This window comes from Miscanthus floridulus, chromosome 4, assembly GCF_019320115.1.
Source record: "Miscanthus floridulus cultivar M001 chromosome 4, ASM1932011v1, whole genome shotgun sequence".
NCBI classification, from domain to species: domain Eukaryota; kingdom Viridiplantae; phylum Streptophyta; class Magnoliopsida; order Poales; family Poaceae; genus Miscanthus; species Miscanthus floridulus.
Genome location: NC_089583.1, coordinates 72,772,401 through 72,792,670, shown reverse-complemented (window position 1 = coordinate 72,792,670; position 20,270 = coordinate 72,772,401). Strand labels below are relative to the sequence as shown.

General features: G+C 43.2%; 1 long non-coding RNA gene across 1 annotated transcript; it reads right to left on the bottom strand.

The window, feature by feature from the left end:
* Positions 1-8,411: 8,411 nt before the first annotated feature.
* Positions 8,412-11,569, bottom strand: LOC136551719 (uncharacterized). Its single transcript, XR_010782658.1, has 4 exons — positions 10,911-11,569; positions 10,726-10,783; positions 9,153-9,219; positions 8,412-9,060 (listed from the first exon to the last, which is right to left on the bottom strand). It is a non-coding gene; the product is annotated as an uncharacterized lncRNA (long non-coding RNA).
* Between the last annotated feature and the right edge of the window lie 8,701 nt (positions 11,570-20,270).

Genomic DNA, 20,270 nt, shown 5'->3' with positions numbered 1-20,270 from the left:
TGTTTCAAGTGTTTCATCTGTCCTCAGACGTATGTTGTAAAAATTGTATCTTGATGTTTCAAAAATAGATTGGATGTTGCATATGGGGACGTGTGTGGGAAGTGGGAGAGGGGCACGAGCAGTCCCCGCATGCAGTCTGGTGGTGCGGGCGATGTGTGGGCAGCGCGGGAGACGTCCGGGGGCACGCTGGCGGAGATGTGCTGGAGCGTGGGCATGTGGCGCGCGGGAGACGGAGTACAACGACCCTGTTAGCTTGTCTTATAATCCATACTTTTCAGCTTGTTTTTTAGGCGGAACAGTATTTTTCTCTCACAACAAATCAGCTAGAACAATATTTTTACTTGTTTTTTCAGCGAAGCGAACGGGCGTTTGGACTCGGGCGTCCGTCCGGACATCCGAGCACTAGCACTTCTAAAAAAAACATCTCAGACTGTTGCTATTTAATATCCTTTGTGTAAAAATAAGGCTGATGGTGATAAATCATCCTCCATCGATATCAGTTTCCTAAGCAACCTCCTTTCGGAGACCATTTGGCATGGAAACAATAATCGAAACGCCATTTTTTTTATTAAAAAATGGCTTACCATGATCCGAACAACCCCTGAAAATGGAACATAAAAAATGGCTTACCATGATCCGAACAACCCCTGAAATAGTTCCATTTTCTTTGATGAGCTAGTTCTACTAGCACGGAGGGCGCGCTCCGCTGCGCCGGATTCGGCTTTGCACGTTAATAATTAATAGGTGGCTGTATGGCCCATTAGATAAGGTAAGAGAAATGTTTTAGAGGCGCTGCTGTATCGAACCGTCTGCATCCCTAAAAATTTACAATGCTTATCTGACATCATTGAAGACTAAGTATTCATTTCAGCGGTAAGTATATCAATCAGCGAACAAAAAAATATACCAATAAGCAATTAAGCAGTATTAAGTCTATGGTGAAAAATTCTTGATTGGATCACATTAAACTAAAATATGGTGTGAAACTACGGCCTTGTTTAGTTGGTGATTTTTTTTGGAAAATGGTATTGTAGCACTTTCGTTGTTATTTGACAATTAGTGTCTAATCATAGTCTAATTAGGCTTAAAAGATTCGTCTCGTGAATTTCGTCTAAACTGTGTAATTAGTTTTATTTTTTATTTATATTTAATGCTTCATGCATGTGTCCAAAGATTCGATGTGACCGAAAATCTTGAAAAATTTTGCAAAATTTTAGGAACTAAACAGGCACTGCATACATGATATAGCAATAAAGTAAAAATACTCCTCTCATTCTTTCTAGAAAAAAGGAAAAATTATACGCTACACTCTGACATGGATCTTCTATATACGGTATTGGTGGTGGTTTACCGGACCCAGATACATGCACTCATTGCCTTGTCCAATGGCTGAGCCAGAACAAATGTAGTAAAAATGACTGTTACAGTCAACTGGTTTCATGGAATCTTCAGATGGTGCTGGAATTCTTCTTTACCTTTTCTTAGGAGAGGTTTCTGAAGTACGATTGGCACAACGACAGTGTAGAATCTCTATAATGTCCTAAAGATCCTAATGCAAAAGGGAAAACACCTTACAGTTAGTACATGTAGAAAGGAGTGGCAGCAACCTGAGATACATGAAAGAGCCTCACATATGCTTTTCACTAACTACACACAATTTTGGCAATTGTTGAGGCCATTGTTTTTAGTCAATAAAATAAAGGTATGGGAAACCGCAGTATAGGATAAGGAGGCAAGTTGTACCACAAGAGTAATTCTATTGATCCAACATCAAAGAACCAATGACCAAGAAAGGTAATTTTGTAACTGAAGTTCACTGTTTTTACTTTTTACCTTTGTTTTCTCCTCAGAGGCACAGTCACATAGATGTGTAGTTTTTTTTTACTGAAAGGCATAGATGTGCAGCCTATCAAGGATCAACACGTGGAAGGATGTTCTTTTAACCCAAAAACCTCAGAAGAGCACAACAGAGCAAAGAAAAATGATCAGCAACCTAACCCTTACTAACATCACTGAGAGTAGTATGTCCTTTAATACCAACAAAGAATGGCCTATCTATGTGTATCTGAGTTAAAGAGCACACAACCGAAGCACATTTATGGTACTTCACCAAACGTCATGGCCTATCGTTTCATTCCAAGGCTGAGAGCTCATTGTAGGTGGCAAAATTTTAGCTGGGCTACATAAAGCACTAAACTATGAACAGCTAGCAACATGTAAGACACTATCTCAGTCATTAATAAATCACATAAATATGTGAGAAGTAGAAAGAAGCATGAGAGGATGTCCTTTACATTCCATTATCATTTAGGAGTTAGGACAATAAAAATATGTAAAAAGAAGATAAGTAAGAGGGGGGGGGGGGGGGGGGGGGGGGCAGAAATAAATAAAATGACATCATCTGATCTACCTGCAGTCAGGTAACCACAGCATGCAATGGACAAACAACATCCTTTGCAAATATGGAAGGCACATACAGAAAGGAATAGATACAAGAGGGTTCTAGTGGAAGGCTTCAAGGAAATTGCATTTGATAGAACTCACTGCACTAAGCATTAAACCAGAACAATTAGCAACCTGAAGGTTGTCATGTCAACCATGAACAACAACAACAACAACAAAGCATTTAAATCTCAAATAAGTTGGAGCAGCCTAGAGTTGAAACCCAGCAGAAACAATCAAGGTTCAGACACGTGAATAGCTGTTTTCTAAGACTAAGTCTTTGGATATATTCCATCCTTTCAAGTCTCATTTTATTGCCTCTACCTAAGTCAACTTCGGTTTTCCTCTGCCTCTCTTCACGTTACTATCCTGGCTTAGTATTCCGCTATGCACCGGTGCCTCTGGAGGTCTTCGTTGGACATGTCCAAACCATCTCAACCGGTGTTGGACAATCTTTTCTTCAATTGATGCTACACTAATCTATCACGTACATATCATAAAAATCTATGGGAAGCGGGAAGAAGCGGAGGTTGTTCCTTCTGTTTCATAATCAATTAGGAGCTACGACAATAGAAAAAATAATCTGGAAAAGAAGGGAAGCAAGAGGTAGCCTTAGAAACAAACAAAAGCAGAACAGGAACCTAAACAACGGTAGAGGCTGTCAGGCCGAGGGATTTCTGCACGCACGAAGGTTTAGCTTATATAACTAAAAGGAAAAATAGCTACGACGCTGATGGCTGCGAGCATAGATCTATGAAAGAAAAGAAGAAGATCATGTAATACAAGCACCAATGTAGCAGCTTTTGCGATCGGAGAAAGGAATTGTTGTGTTGATCCTAACCTCCTACAAAACCTACAGAAATTGATCCTGATCCTGTATTAATCTCAAGAAGCATTAAGCATGCACGAAAAAAATTAGCATTTCTTTTTTATGAGAGGAAGATGATATAATCCTTACAAAAGAGAACACATAGGCTATTTGAGGCATATAAATGGTTGGAAATTCGGGAAACATGAACTTACATGCCTGGAGTGAATGAGTGTAGATTTTGGAAGGCAAGCCTGAAGATGGGCACTTACCTGTTGAAATTAAGTAGTAGTATGAAATAGCATCAATTTATTCTGCGAACATGAAATCTATAGCCGATGGAGAAATTACCTATTTCTATTAATCACCGAATCTGTGCAGTACCATTTGAACAAATTGCAGTGCATTGATCAAAATGCAGTAATCTATCACCAGTTAGAAAGCTTCATCTATTACTAATGGAAGACAAATCACCTGTTACCCGAAGCAGTTAATAGGCAAGTAAGGTTGGACTAACAGGGCCTACCACACAGGTGGAGAGGCGACAATGCTGAAATCTATATGTCAAGATTAGCACAAGCAGGAATCTATATATCCGGAAAAGAACATAACTTTACCCTATTGTAGAGCTGCAGTAGCACCTTCTTCTTCCAAATCTTCCAATGCAACCTATGATACATGTTGGTCAAGGAAAGGGAAGAAATTTTACTTTGTTGTAGCAACAATTTGTAGGGTCGAGATTGAATGGATTCAAATGCTGAGCTGAATATATTAAACATAAAGTGGGAAGGGTATAAGAACGCAGCAGCATATAGATGCCGAATAAGCAAATTGTTTGTATCTTTGAAAGAAAAAGCGTATAACACTGCAAAAAGAAATTTGGTAGGAGAAAAAAAAGAAAGGCTCTGTTCACTTTTCTTATAATATGTCTTATTCAGTTTGTTTTTTCAGTCGAAACAATATTTTTCTCTCACAACCTTTCGATTTTTTTTTTTTTTTAGCGAGGCGAACGGGGCCAAAGAAGTGCATTTGTACCTTCAGCCATACTGTCTTAGCAGCAAAATCGTTGGGGAACCACGGGGAGGCAACAGCAGGAGTGGAGACCCGAAAAGGCAACGGGCATAGGCGGATCCACCAATCTGGCAAGGCCTGGCGGCCGCCAGACCTCCCCGCCGGCGAGAGTACCCCCTCCCCCCCGCCCTCTCTCAGCCACGGCCGACGGCACCAGAAGAACTCGTACGGGAGCTTTTTGGAATTCGACCATTATGAGAGTTCAGGGATTCTTTTCTTTCTCTTCTGCCCCTGCCTCTTTCCTTTTTGTTTCACGGGATGCTGCTAGGACGGAACGGAGGCGTCGCAAAACGGAACGACCGCTCTTCTTCTCCGAGCACGGCAGCTCCCCACACCCTCCCGCCTCCCCACGCCCCCACGCCCAGCGTCGCCCGCCTGCCCCGCACGCCATGTCCGGCCCCTGCTCGCCTTGGGCGCGCGACTGCAACGCCTCCCCGCCGCCCACCCCCACGTCGGTCATGGAGTACAGCACGACAGCGACGCCCCCAAGGCCGGCCATGGGGAACAGCAGGTACTCAGTAGCCCCAAGGCCAACAAGCCCCCTTGCGGGACCGAAGCCCACTTTTCATGACGGTTGAATTCCAAAAAGCTCCTCGCATGGAGACTAACCGAGGAAGACGAAGGTCGAACTGTCGAAGCGTTATTCACTCGAGTCTTGGACCGCACGTCGGCGCCTGGGCCTGTTACTTGGGCTACTCGTCCGCATGAAGCCCATGTAGAAGGTGAAAAGCCTCTGTGCCGTGCGTCTAGGCCGTGGGCGTCGTTTCAGTTTCCATTTTCCAATCTGATCTCCGTTCAGTTCATGCCTCCTGCTCTGTTGTTGTGCCGACGGGCGACTGCACTGCTGGGTGCTGGCCGCCTGGCCGCTGCTAGCCTGCTATGTTGCACTGCTGCTTCTGCCTACCGGAAAGTTCAGCGATGGAAAGTTCGGATGCAGCAGCAACACAAAGGGGGAAAAGAGAAAAGGTAAGTGAAATTGATTCAACCTATTGCGAATTTGATTGGCCTGTAGTTCAGCCATTGCTTTACTGGAATCTTTAATTGATAATTTTCAGTTGGTATTGCCACGCCCTACACGTACGACATAATTAGTGTTCAAACTTCAATTGGTATGTTCATTCACCATCACTAGAATATGAAATTTGGTTTCATCTTTTAGAGTTTAAAAACAAGAATTATAAGATTGTGACATGGTTTATATGGATATATATATAAGTATATCGTTATTTTTTTCCATGCTATTATCTTTATATTCAATAAAATCGGTTCATGATAAAAACTAGGAGAAATTGGCTATGTACCATCAAAAGATTGTATGTTTGGCAATGTACCATTAAATGATTGGTTCTTTGATATATACCATGGAAAGATCACAACGTTATAGATCGGTAGCATTTCTGTTAACTTTGCTAACGCAGTTCTGTGTCTCTTTCTCTTTCCACTTCGGTCAAGCGACCAGTGGAGGTGAGGAGAAGCCGCGATGGCGCTCCGGTGCGGCTGCATGAAGGCGTAGAAGCAGCATTGGGTCCGGAGCGCCCCGGAGCCTCGCCGTCACCGCGGAGGAAGTGGCAGGCCGCGCGGGCAAAACAGACGAGCGCAGCGAAGCAGCTCCCCATGCGCGCCAGCGAGCTCCCGGCACCCGTGGCCTTGGTCGCGACGACAAAGTTCCGGGGGCGGCTCGCGCGCCACCGCCTATGCGGCCACCTACGCGGCTCGCGCGCCATTGCCCGCGCAGCCGCCTGTAGAGCTCGCGTGTTGCGCGGCTGCCGGGGAGCTCGTGCGTCTTCCTCGCCCCGCTCTGCATCCGCCTACCCCGCCGAGGGAGAGCCCCGCTCCATGTCCGCCCAACACGCCGAGGAAGAGCCTCGTCGTGCACTCGTGCTCTACACGCTTGCCAACATCAGCATGCTTTTTTGTTCTTCTTCCTCGCGAGCCCCGAGCTAAACCTAGCCGCGCCCCGTCGCACAGGATGTAGCGCGCTCACCATCATCATGGCTAGCATCTCGCTTCTCTTCGCGTTCGGCAGCGGCTTCCCGACCGTGTGGGACGGGGACGGGAGTCATAGGACGGCTGCCCCTGCCGCGGCCGCAGGTGGTTGGAGCCAGAGCCAAAGCCGCCCGTCTCCACACGCGGGGCGGGGTCCTTGGCGGCGCGAGTGTGCGGACGCAGACACGGGAGACGCTAGGCGGGCATGCAGCGCGAGCATGGACAGGCAAAGGAAGTCCCCCATGGCGAAGCGCCGCTGGCTGCCAAGGTCGCCGTCAGCAGGGAGACCGCTGGATCCTTCTCGCCTTGCTCATGTTCCTCCCCGAGACCGGTCCTGCTGCCCCGCCGGCCTTCGCCTCCCGGGCTGGCAGTGGCGAGTGCCAGGCCAACTCGATGCCGTCCTTGCCTGCTGCGTGCCCGTGTTCTTCGTGGAAAGGCTTCGAAGAAGACGACTCGAGAACGGAGATACAACATGACGTTAGCGAAAGTTAACGGAAGTGGTACGATGCTATACAACAAAGAATGAATCTTTTAACCGTAGATAGCTAAACTTGACATCTTTTGATGGTACGCAACCGGTTTTTCCTGAAAACCAGCGGTCCAAAGTTCGCTATAGGTCATTTTTTTTTGTCTTGGATCCGCACTGGCAACGGGCCAAGGCACGAACCAAGCAACAGCGATCCAGCCGACGCGAAACGGCCACCCAGCGAAGGACGGTGCAACGGCGGTGGAGTCGATGCGGATGCGTGCATGGTAACTCCCTTTTGTTCTATTCGTGGCTGGCCGGCTGGCCCACAAAGGCAATCTCTCTTTTGTTCCATGGCGTCGCAAACCAAACAGGCCGCTGCTTGCCCACAAAGGCAATCTCCCTTTTGTTCTATGCGTGGCTGGTCCAGTCGGACAGTCCAGTCGTCAACTGGGCCACCGACACCGGCTCACCGGGTGCTCTTGTAACTGGGCCGTGTCCCTAAAAAAAAAAGATCCCGCTTCCCGCAAACGGCCCACGGCAGCGGATGAAGGCGGCGCATGCGCATCGTATGGGATAATATAATATTCGGATCGTATTTTGCTTGTGCTCGATCGAGTCCAGCTCCAGCATCCGTTCATCCATCGGCTGGTCCATTGGCATTGCCGTTGCCACGTTCAGGCCAGGCACCCGTCGCTGCGCCGCGGCGGAGCAGAGCAGAATATCCCTTTTTTTTTATATATAATTTAGCCTTTTTTTAACAAAATTTACGTTTGGTCCTATGAAAGACGTAAACTTACTTTTAGACTCTGAGGGTCGGCGCCAAGACTTATGGCGTCAAGGTAACACGCCTCGGCGCCACAGATCTTGGCTTCGAGGTGTCTGGCTGTGCATAGCAGGGCATCCTAGATCGCAATGCATCATCTGACGCCTCCGAGGTCGGCGTCAAGATATGCGGTGCCGACCTCGAAGCCATGTATTCTGGTGCTGAGGTATCGGCCACGTCAACGGCACCTAGAATGCCCTACTGTGCACGGCCAGGCACCTCGAAGTCAAGATCTGTGGCGCCGAGACATGTTACCTCGACGCCATGAGTCCTGACGCCGACCCCAGGGTTCAAAGATGAGTTTACGTCTCCCAGGAGACCAAACGTAAATTTTCTTAAAAAAAGCCAAATTATAAAAAATTAGGGCAGAAGATGCCGTCCCAAGCGCAAGCGGGTCCTTTTGAACGGAAATACATGCTAGGCACCGGGTTTGAGCCCAGGTGGCCGAGCTCACGACTCGTTAGGCCCCGTTCGCTGGTCTGAACTTTGGCTGAAACTGGCTGAAAAACACTGTTCCGGCTGAATTGTTGTGAGAGAAAAACACTGTTCCAGCTAAAAAAACAAGCCGAACAAGCCAAATTTAAGACAAGCGAACCGGGCCTTAGTCTGACCAAACATGCGACTCGCTCGTTCGCATCCATCGTTAGTTCTTACTAACGTACTGGTATAATGCCCGTACTAACACTATGGTGATATTTAGTAATCCAAATCAAACAACAAAAAGTGATTTACCAGCATAATACTTATAATTTCAAAAGATCTAGATCCAATATTACAACGGGAACACTGACCTTTTTCCCAATGACAACTTTATTATCATAGATTCAACAATAATACCATTACAAAACAAGACTCTTGATACAAAACTGAAAACAATACTCGGTCTTTAACATGACATATTGGCAAAACATGCACGTTCATGCACAACTTTTTCTCTCTCCACTCCAAACTTCTCAATTCTTAAGCTTCTGAGCTCATGAGCCATCAGGTTGTACTTGCACGTGTCAACAAAAGAAAAAAAAAATAAAGAAAACTCACGTACATAGATTGAGAAAATATTTACAATTCATGCAAAAAGCAATTTAAACAATTTCCAGCAACAAACATCAGCAAGCCTTGCTTGCACCCAGTCACATAGGTCAGCTCTGTAATCCTGCAGTGTAGTTATAAACAGAAGGCCCGGATAATTTTACTATCAAACACAATTAACTACTTTAGTATTGCTGCTGACAACAGCAAGCCGACAACCAAGACAAACCCACTCCAGTATTGCACCCAACAACAGCCAAAAGAAAACTACTCGAGTACTGCACCTTCAACAGCAAACCAGCAGCTAGAAAGATATGCACAGAGAAATACATCTCCTACAGGAGCACATGCCTAGGCAGCAAGATGGCTTCAGGTCTTCAAGCTCCACTATCTTCATAAGGTGCCCTTAGAGCTAGTTAGCTGGCGCTTTATCTGAATGTCCAGTGGACTTAAGTTACACAACATGATTTAATCTCTGAGATAGCCAAAATAGTTGCATTATTATTGACATAGGGAACACATACCAGAAGCCGCAATTGCTTGCCAATAGCCCACAGGCTTGCCTGAAGTCCCAACCAGATGAAATATTATCTGAGAAGACAATCAAATGACTGTAAATATAATCTAGCCTGAGATGTAGATTCATAAACATGCAACGGGAAGAGAGCTAACATCAAGCTTATAATTGTGCTCAACGCTAATTAGCCCATCCCATCAAGTATCCCATTTCACCTAGATTATTTTTTTCATAAATAAAAAAAAGAAGGGCACATAAGAAAGCATGATTGCAAATCCTGAAAAAATGCAATATAACCTGTGACGTCTAATGATTACACTATTTAAGAAAGAATGTAGCTTTGTAATGTGTCAGTAGTGATTAAATTTGGAAACAGACAATTAAGATCATGCCACTTTCAGGGCTCAACAAACACCCAGGTAACATTTTCTGTAGCAAGAGATCATTGTCTGAACTCTAGAACTACTTGGGTTCTAGAAAAAAAAAAGTAGACCCAAAACCTCACCTTGTGGTCACAGATGGGCTCATTAACAATAGTAGGAGTAACACTAACATTTATAGGAAAATTCTTTGCAAGGGCAACTCTTGAAAAAAGAAACCTATAGTATTATGCATAAAAGAATTCTCATAACTGTTGACTATACACCTCACATGCCTTGATTTGAATGCGACTGAACAAAAGAAACAGAAAAGGCAAATTAAAGGAGTCTATCTACCTTGCGAGAGACAAATGAACATACAATAGTAATTTGGTAAAGAAACATACTTACTGTACTTTATTGAATATAAACAAGGATTATTAATTGATTCAGGAACGATATACAGACCGTTAACAGATACACCATTCGTATTTAAATATATGACATTTAGAACAAGCTAATTAGTTCTAGCCTGTCCTCAATGTCATATATTTAAAAATGGAGGGAGTACAATATATGACATTCATGGATTACACTGAATGGCCATGGTTCATTAGCAGATTGACCACTACCAAAGGTTTCTGTTGCCTAAAGTCTTAAAACCTATAAGATGTTCCTTGAACTTGCATGTTTTATATGCTTTACGATAAAGATTGCCAATGTTCTTCCGTGTAAAGGTTTCTCTGTTCATAACTTCAACATCAACGCAGTATTTTCAAAGTTGTTCTAACCTAGGAACCTTAGAAAACCTTCAGATCATGCAGTTGTTGTCAACATGGCATTGCACTTTAGAAAAATATTACATTTCCTACTACTACAAAATTATTGATACACTCAAGTCAACCATCTCTACTGCAAGTCTGAACCAGGGTTTACCAGAGCATCGAAATTAAAAAATTACAGGGTAGAACCATTTCAATTTTGCTAACCATCGTTTCTGTGAGAAAAGCACTTCTGAAACTACACCCACAGAATCTAAAAAGGCAAACGACTCCACATGTTCATATCATCCTTAGGCCTTAGCTGCAGGACGCACTGAACATCTAGACTATAAAAAAATCACACATTCTAGCATCCCAGCATTAAACTTGCAGATAGCAATGGGCATGACAACCAGGCAATCTATGAAACAAAATCGCAGAGAGGAAGGGAATGCATTACCCCCGTGCGCAGCCTCTTGATGAGAGGCATCAGCTTCCTCTTCAGACCCTTCTAGAGCCTAAATCCAAACATATATTGAAAAAAATGGAAAAGCATAAAACACAATCAAAACAACGGGAAACATCCATCATCCAACACAGAATCCAGTCGCCAACAACACCATTTCTGCTATAGCTAGCGCTTACCTTCCGCGGCATGGTCGAGATGCCTCGGGTCAGCGTTGGCAGCAGCAGCTGCTTGGGATGGAGGCGAGCGGCCGGAGAGCCTTCGCGGAAGTAGCCCGCATCTGCGTCGTATGACTCTATGGCGCCCGCGTAGGTGTCAGTACAACTCCATGACGCCCACGTAGGTGCCGAAGCCCGGGAATGCCTTCCGCCCCACCCGTCCCACCAGTGCCTCCATCCCTCGCCTCCACCAGCGTGGGCATCGAGAGCAGTAGCGGCCTGGGAGAGGCCAAGCGGAGGCGGAGCAGCGCCGGCAGTCCCGGCACCTTGCCCACGACGAAGAGGTCCTTCCCCAGCGCCTCCACCTCCTAGATCTGCGCCACCATCTCGCTAGCGTTGAACACGCCTTGCTCGCGGTACTCCATGGCCGCGCAGCTGCCGGCGGCGTGGACGCTGTTGGCCTGGTCCAGGAACTCCCGCAAGGGCCTTGCGCTCCTTGTTCGCGTCGAACTCGGTGACAGTGAAGTTGACGCCCTTCTAGGAACAAAAAATCAGAAAGTGGAGAGATTTCTTTTTGGAAACCGAAAATCAGGAGGCGGCGACGCGCGAGATCGGGAGGGGAAGTTTTGCCTGGGGCGCGGTGCGGGGATCACACGAGCGAGGCAGGCGTTGAAGCCTGCGTTGAAGCCTGGAATTCTCCGTGGCCACACGATCATGGCGATTTTGAGAGCAGATCTGTGTCGTTGGTTTGCAAGCGGAGGTTTTTCTGGGTGTAAATTATTGGGTGAACGGAGCAGAGGTTATCTCTGGGAGGGACAAATTCTTAGGTAGATTCAGCGTAATTTTGATTGATCCCTTATAGTAGAGATAATCTGAAGGAGATAAGCTAACTTTAGTCTAAATACCCCTTATATCAAAACAGACACCATGGTAGACAGTGTACACCTATTACATAATAACCAGGTTCTTTGGATATCTCAAAGATTTCAATTTTTGGTTTCGCCGCCTACAGAATATGTTGACAAAATGAAGATACTTGCAGTAGCGTCACTGTAAGTTTAGCCTAAACATATAACAGAGGATGCAAATGTTAGGTTTTATTGACAAAAATAATGGGGGTGTTCATTAAAGCAGCAGCGGCACCCATGGAGTCCTCTCTCCTTTTCATCCATCCATCCTAGGAACTAGATAAGCATGGCCTAATTTTTTATAATTTGATCCTTTTTTTTAAAGAAAATTTACATTTGTCCCCTGCGATACTTAAACTCATCTTTAGACCCTGGCGTCAGCGTCAGGACTCATGGCGTCGAGGTGCCTGACCAAGATCCTAGGTGACGTTGACGTGGCCGGTACCTCGACGCCATAATATATGGCGCCGAGGTCGGCGCCACAGATCTTGACGCTGAGCTCGGATAACCGTAACACAGTAACCTACGCTCGTAGCTGGTGAGATGCGCTGCTACTGTGCTACATAAGGCCGTCCTCAATGAGTAGGACAAATCGCTAGCTCACGTGACATGGTGTACATAAGGCATGTCCATTCTTTATTTGTATCATGCCACGTGAGCTGGCGATTTGTCCTGCTCATTGAGGACGGCCTTATGTAGCACAGTAGCAGCGCATCTCACCAGCAAGAGTGTTGCAGCCTGCATGCAGCTATTGGGTACGGCGACACTGTGAAACCACAGTGCCGGTGTGCGTGGCGCCGAGTTCGGCGTCAAGATCTGTGGTGCCGACCTCGGCGCCATGTATTATGGCGCCGAGGTATCGGTCACGTCAACATCACCTATGATCTCGGCCAGGCACCTCGGCACCGAGACGTGTTACCTCAGCACCATGAGTACTGACGCCGACCCCCCAGGGTCCAAAGATGAGTTTAAGTCTCCCAGAGGGCCAAATATAAATTTTCTTCAAAAAAAAGGCAAATTGTAAAAAATTAGGTAAACATGGAACCTTAAAAGCAACTATGACATCTGTTTGTAAAAAAAACAAGAAAAAACGAATATGACATCCAACGTTACAAACCTCTGTGGACCTGGTGGCCAGTAAACTCGTGATCATAGCGCGTCACTGTAAAATAATAGACTATTTCTTATAATATGTAATTGCATACTGCTCTCCTAAAAGAAAAAATATTCCTCATATAAATGACCTCGCCTAATTCTAAGTAATGCAAAAAATCCATGCCCCAAATATTTTAACAAGTATTTTTCTCATTTAACCATGAGACATCGAAACTATTACATACGTAATTAAACGGTAGCAATTAAAACATCAACTAATCAATAGACACACTTTGACCATTCACTAATTTTACACTATATTATATGGTTATAAGTTTACAGTTACAACATTATACATTTAATTACAAAATTATTAAGTTTGTATTGTAATATTTAAAAAATTGTTGACCAAAATATTGGTAAAATATTATAAACTTTAAATCTTAATATGCATATGTGAAAGGGTCGAGATAACGACTAGAGGAGGGTGAATAGTTCTTTTTAAAACTTAATTACGTTGGCTAACCGAACAAGTGCGGAATTAAAACTATCGGTCTAGTCAAGACTACACCTATCTATCTATGTTCACTAGCACCTTGCAAAGATACTAATCAAGCAACAAAGATGCCGGTCTAGCTAGAGCTCTCCTAACCAATTCTATAAGCAAGGTCACACAAATCTATGCCACTAGTACTTTAAGCAACAAGGGAGCTCCTACACATGCTAGTAAACAAAAGCACAAAGCCACCTAATGCTCACTAGCAATACTCAATAACAAGGCAACCAATACCAAATTAGAGAGCACAATTACTTAGCTACACAAACTAAGTAATGTGACTAACAAAGTTACACAAACCAAATTAGCCACGCAATGGAGCTACTTTGATGCTACACAAGCAAGAAGGTAACTAGCAAGCTACACAAGCTAACTAATTACAAAGCAACAACACAAGCTCAATGTATATGAAAGTAATCGTAAGCTTGTGTAACGGGGATGCAAACCAACGGGGAGAACAAGGTTGACACGATGATTTTTCTCCTGAGGTTCACGTGTTTGCCAACACGCTAGTCCCTGTTGTATCGACCGCTCACTTGGTGGTTCGGCGGCTAATTGGCATCATCCGCCAAGCCCGCACGTCGGGCGCCGCAAGAACCTACCTCGAAAGTGAAGGTAGCTCAATGACACGCTTTACTAAAGTTGCTCTTCGTGGCTCCCGCGGGGCGAGCATAATGCCCCTCACAAGCTCTTCTCCGGAGCGCCGCATAAGCTTCTTGCGGGCTTCGACGGAGACCACCACTAAGCCGTCTAGGAGGTGGCAACCTCCAAGAGTAACAAGCACCATCGGCTTGCAACTCGATCACCTAGTGCCACTCGATGCAACCTCATGATACAATCGCACTAGAATCGCTCACTCACACAATCAAATGATCACTATCAAGTATGTGTGAGATGGAGGGTTCCTAAGCACTTTCAAGCATGGACACAAAGTCCCCTAAGGTGCTCAGCACTAGCCATGGCCGAAGGCCACTTCTATTTATAGCCCCAAGGGCTAAACTAGCCGTTACTCCTTCACTAGGCAAAAATCGGGCCGACCGGACGCTCCAGTCGTGTTGACCGGACGCTGGACCTTGGTGTCCAGTCGCCCGATGATAGCCACGTGTCACCTGCGTTCAACGGCATTCTTCCGATCTCAATGGTCATCTTCTGACCGGACGCAGCAGCTTTAACTGACTGGACGCTGGACCCTCAGCGTCTGGTCGTTTATAGTAAGGTATCGACCCTGACCGGACGTGTCCGGTCGGACGTGATCGGACGCAGCCCCAGCGTCCGGTCACTCTCTGGTGACACTGCTTCATCCGACAATAGGACCAGACACTACCTCCAGCGTCCGGTCACTTTCAGAGCCAGCGTCTGGTCGACTGACCGACGCTGCACGCTAACTGCCACCATTGACCGGACGCTGAGCCTCAGCGTCCAGTCACTGCGTGACCAGAGTCCGGTCCACTCTCTAGGACCTTTCTCATCTCCATTTCTCCACCGAGTTGATCCACATCAACTCTAACTTCATCTCCTTTGTAAATATGCCAACACCATCAAGTGTACACCACCATGTGTATGTGTGTTAGCTTTTTTACAATCATTTTTCAAAGGATTAGCCACTTAACTTGCCACGCCACTCAATCCTAGCGATGATGCAAAGTTAGATCACTCGAGTGGCACTTAGATGACCGATATACAAACAAGTTTGCCCCTCTTGATAGTACGACTATCTATCCTAAATCCGATCATAAACTTCTCTACGCACCTATGACCGGTGAAATGAAATGCCCTAGGTTATACCTTTGCCTTGCGCATTCCATTCCATCTCCTCCAATGTCGATGCAACACATGCACCAACACGATCAATCATATCATCACATGATCACTTCATATCATCACATGATCATATTGGTTCATCGATCTTGACATCACTTGCTTTTCACCATTGCCTTCGTCCATCGGCGCCAAGTCTTGCTCAAGCTTCACCGCCACGCGGTCTATCGCTCCAAGGCCTTCGACTTGCCCTTCATGCTTGCAACCGATCCATCAAGCCAAGTCTTATCTTGATCTTCTCCACCTTTGATCACATAACTCAATGTCATGTCTCATGTGCAATAAGCTCCTTCATCTTCACATGTGTGAGCTTTGCAACATCTCAAAGTCATTTTCACCTTCATAGCATATGTTGCTCGCACACATGTATCTGTGGACTAATTACCTGTGTATCTCACAAAAACACAATTAGTCCACCTAGGTTGTCACTTAATTACCAAAATCACACAAGGACCTTTCAATCTCCCTCTTTTTGGTAATTGACGACAACTCTACAAAGATATAGAAATTAAGCTCTTTTGGATTCATGTTGATTGCCCAAGCAATTTTACCATATGAAAATAATTTTAGATAAGTACCACAAACCTGAAATGGTAGTATTAGCTCTCCCTATATATGTGCTAGAGTGTTTGATTTGAAGCTCGCACATATACATAGATTAAAATTGTGGGAGAGTAATTACTACCAAATGATGCTAAGGTGTATAGAATAAACCTTTGAAGCGTGTATCAATCGGAGCTGCACCTTTAAGTTCATCCTTAGCACCATGGTTAACTAGATATCACTTGGAAATAAAAATACTAGATACCTTGTGAGATCAACATTAAAGACAAGGTACTAGCATTACTTGAAAAGCATACCAAGTGTCTAGCTATCATCCTATGCATGCTAGTTATCAAATTATTAAACAAATTCTACAACTAGCATACACCACACAAGCATGCATATTGAATTTAAAAACTTATGCAATGCAAGCAAGCACATGAATATGCACATATCAAATGCAATCAATCAAAGTTCATGAGCTTGCTCCCCCTACTTGTGTGCTTCTCTTGTCCAAGAAGTTTTGATCCATCTCTTTTCTTCAATGTTGCTCCCTCTTTGTCCATATTCATGTCCAACCTCCTAAGCTTTCATATCTTATCTCTCCCCTTACATAATTTATCTCTCCCCCCTATAAAGGCTTTCATATCTTTATACAATCTCTCCCTCTTTGTCATCAATTTCCATAAAAGGTGTGCTTTCTCATTGATGCAAAGGTATGCATTTGGGATAGATGGTTGAGGCTTGAATCTTGCATTTTTTTTATGGACATCATTTGATTGGTGGAATGACACCACTTGAAGATACCACTTATAACTTGTGTAGGGCTTCTTGAGATACCACACATAGGATCTTTGATCTTGATATCAATTTGTGGTACACCTCCCCCTATGTGATAGCATGGGTCATCCATTTGATACACTTGAGCTCTTGTAGTTGAGGGATGCATTCTTCATTTAATGATCACTTAAAGCTGAGGATCACTTGTGGAACCATCATCTTTCATGGTTGATATCATATATAGATGTAATGCCACTTGTATGAAGTAGATACCATTTGAAAGAATCTTCTAGTATGGAACCACTTATTTAATTTATCAATAAAGACCATTTCTTGAATATTTGCTATCTTTATAAGTACCACTTATAGGATATTACTTGTGAGTTGATCTAGACATTATTTGTAGATTTTTGACAAAATACTTGAGTCTAGATACCATTTGAAACATACAAACTAGATATCCATTTGCATTGTTGTCTTGTGCTTGTACTCTTATCACTATCATGAGCTTCTATGATTGACTTGAACTAAATTGATTTGCCTAAGCTTCCAAGTCTGGTTTGAACCAATGACAAGCTTCTTTACACCTCTTATAAGGGTTATCTTGCCAATGTTGTACTTGTCACTTGTTAGCAATCTAAATTGAGTCAAGTACTTGAGTTTACTAGCTCATGAATAAATTCATGTACTAACCACTAGATTAAGTAATCATTCAAACAATAGTGGTTAGCTATGAATTTAAGCATTTCATTTGTTATGCATGATCCTATAAAGTATGTACTATATGCACTAACCGCATACTAGTAAGGGATGAAATAATTATGCACATTACAATGATACCTTTGCTATGTTGGAGTAGAGGATAGTCACATAGATTCCAATTCATTACTCCAATAGCAATGTGAAGTCCAATTATAAGCTTGGTGAAGACCAATAGATACCATGTTGAATTTCATTCTTCACCCATATAAAATGAATACCACTTATGATCAAGTGCACTTTCTTGTTATGGTTGGCTTGCTTTATCTTTTGATCTTTGCTTGCATGAGAGCATCAATTTGAGAATACCACTTGAAATATCATGACTAGCTCTCTTTTAGGTGTTGCTTGCTTTTCTTGATCACCCCTTTTGATTGCTTTAACTAAGCATCTCAAATGTTCCTCGGATTATCACTTCCATGTTAGCCTTTCAAGTACCACACTTTGTTCACCTACACATAGGCGGCAAGCCCCTACACTAGGGAGAAGTGACCTCTCTCCAAGAATCATTCTTGATACTCACTTGAAATGACTTGATTGATTGATCCAAGTGATGAACTTAACTTGATGAGTAACATTGATTCTTTCTTTAAGTCATTTTCTTTCTTCTTATTTAAGTCCTTTTCTTTCTACCATATGATTTCTAATAGTCACTAGAACTTAAACTTCAACTTTATTTTGAGTTTGATCTTAATCTTTCAATTTGAGTATCAAATGTGTGTAAAGTACACTCCATAATCAAATAGCATTGTACTCATATCTTCTCATGCTTCAATATCATCTCAAAACCAAACTTAGGTACCTCAAACACTTGTAAACATGTTTCCAATTTAAGGACCTTTCAATCAAAGTGACTCTAAATCAATCCAACATTTGTCACTTTTTTGACAGATTTTGTACCCTTCAAAGAAATAAGCATATCTCCCAAAGTATAAATCCAAATACCACGAAATTTGGTGGAGATGTTATTTATTAAGTCATCTAGCAGATGTAAAAATTTGAGCTTCATTTGACTTATAGATTGCTGTCATACATCAATTCTTCCACCACTGCTATATGCTAAAAACAGCTGCACTATAGCTGACAAGATCTACTCCAAAACTGAAGTAATTCTTATCTAATTCTCATGAAAATTGTACAGCATCTTATACCATAAGTCTAGAGCATGTACACCAATTTTTATGCCAATCTAATAGGTTTTGGTTACTCAAATATGGCTAAGATCATAGCTAGCTCAGATTCTCAATTATAGGACATATTTCAACAATTGAGCTATACTTCATCATGTATGAATCAAACTTGAAACTAACTTATTTGAATACTTCCATAAGACATATATCCATTCAAATCACTTACTAAATATCATCTTATGAACTTATCCAACACAAATTAATCCAAACTTGATTACTAAGCAATTATCCATTCAATCAACTTATAGCAAGCAACTTTGCATATTTATCCAATTCAATCAACTTATATGCACCAAAATGAAATGATCAACAAGAGATATACCTTGGTTAGCTCATGATCATCCAATTAGCGAGCTTCAACCCAAATATTTGCAAGCCATCAAATAATATCCAATGAATCACCAACAACTTGAATTATAGCACTTGTATGTTGATAGCGCTTGGACTTCACTCAATTTTCTCTTGGCATTGGGTTAGGATGTGCACTAAGCTTCATAACTTAATTCAAAATATGATGAACAATATGAGATCAATTTAATCAAGTCTCCAATGCTGATGGTACCTACAATCAATCATCCACTTTTTGATGGTATCCAAATAAGTTTGGATCCTCTCAAGTTAGGAGCAACATACTTAGGTAATGCCTTAGTATGAGTAGCGGGATATTTTGCAATAGCAACCATAGAGGTATCATTACCATCCTTTCTAAGTACATTATTATCAACAATTGAAATAGGCTTAGAAATGTCACCTAGGGGACATGAATGTGTCATATGTCCCCTTTTCCGGCATGAGTAGCACTTTCTTTTTGCTTGAGCCTTCTCTTCTTTGCTTATGTGGTGCTTCTCATTGTCTTGCCTCTCATGGATTGCTTGAGCCTTCTTCTCAAGCTTGGTAGGACACTTAGAGGTAAAGTGTCCCATATTTCCACACTTGAAGCACTTGATGTGAGCATAATCTTTCTTCTTATCTTCATTCTTACTCATCATCTTGGCATCTTGAGTTTGCATTGGATGCCTTGCCTTTTCACCCCTTCTTATTTTCTTCTTCTTCTTCATTAAGTCACCACCATCTTCATGGTTGATCTTAATTTGCTCTTGGGGTGTCTTTTCTTGCTCAACTTATGGCTTTGGTTGATGCTTCACTTGTTGCTTCATCAATTGCTTGGTTGGGCACATTGAGATAAGATGACCCCAAGTGCGGCACTTGAAGCACTTGACATGCTTTAGCCTCTCTTCTTCTTTTATATTCTTGAGCTTCTTAATGTTAGGGTAACCATTTGCAAGGTGTCCCGCTTTATAACACCGATAGCACATGGTATGAGAGAGTTTTCTTTGTTGTAGCTTCTTCATCTTTCTCTCTCTCTTTATTTCGCCCTTTGTCATCTTCTTCTTGAAGCCAAGGCCACACTTATCACCATAGTTTCTTTGAGTCTTCAACATGTGCTCAAAGGTGACTTTTGAGTTGTAGCACCTCTCTAGCTTGTTGCTCAATTTCTTCACTTCATTTTTGAGCTCATTATTCTCCTTCAAAAGGTTAGTCTCACAAGATATAGAAGTAGAACAAGCATCTAATTGTGAAGAGCATGGCATATCTAATAAATCATCACAAGAGGTGGATACATGCTTCTTGCCTACATCAGAAGGGTTAGCAATAATATGTGATTGATCAATTGACCCATGTGATGAACTCTCATTATTTTTAAGTTTCTTGGTAAATATTTTAATGAGAG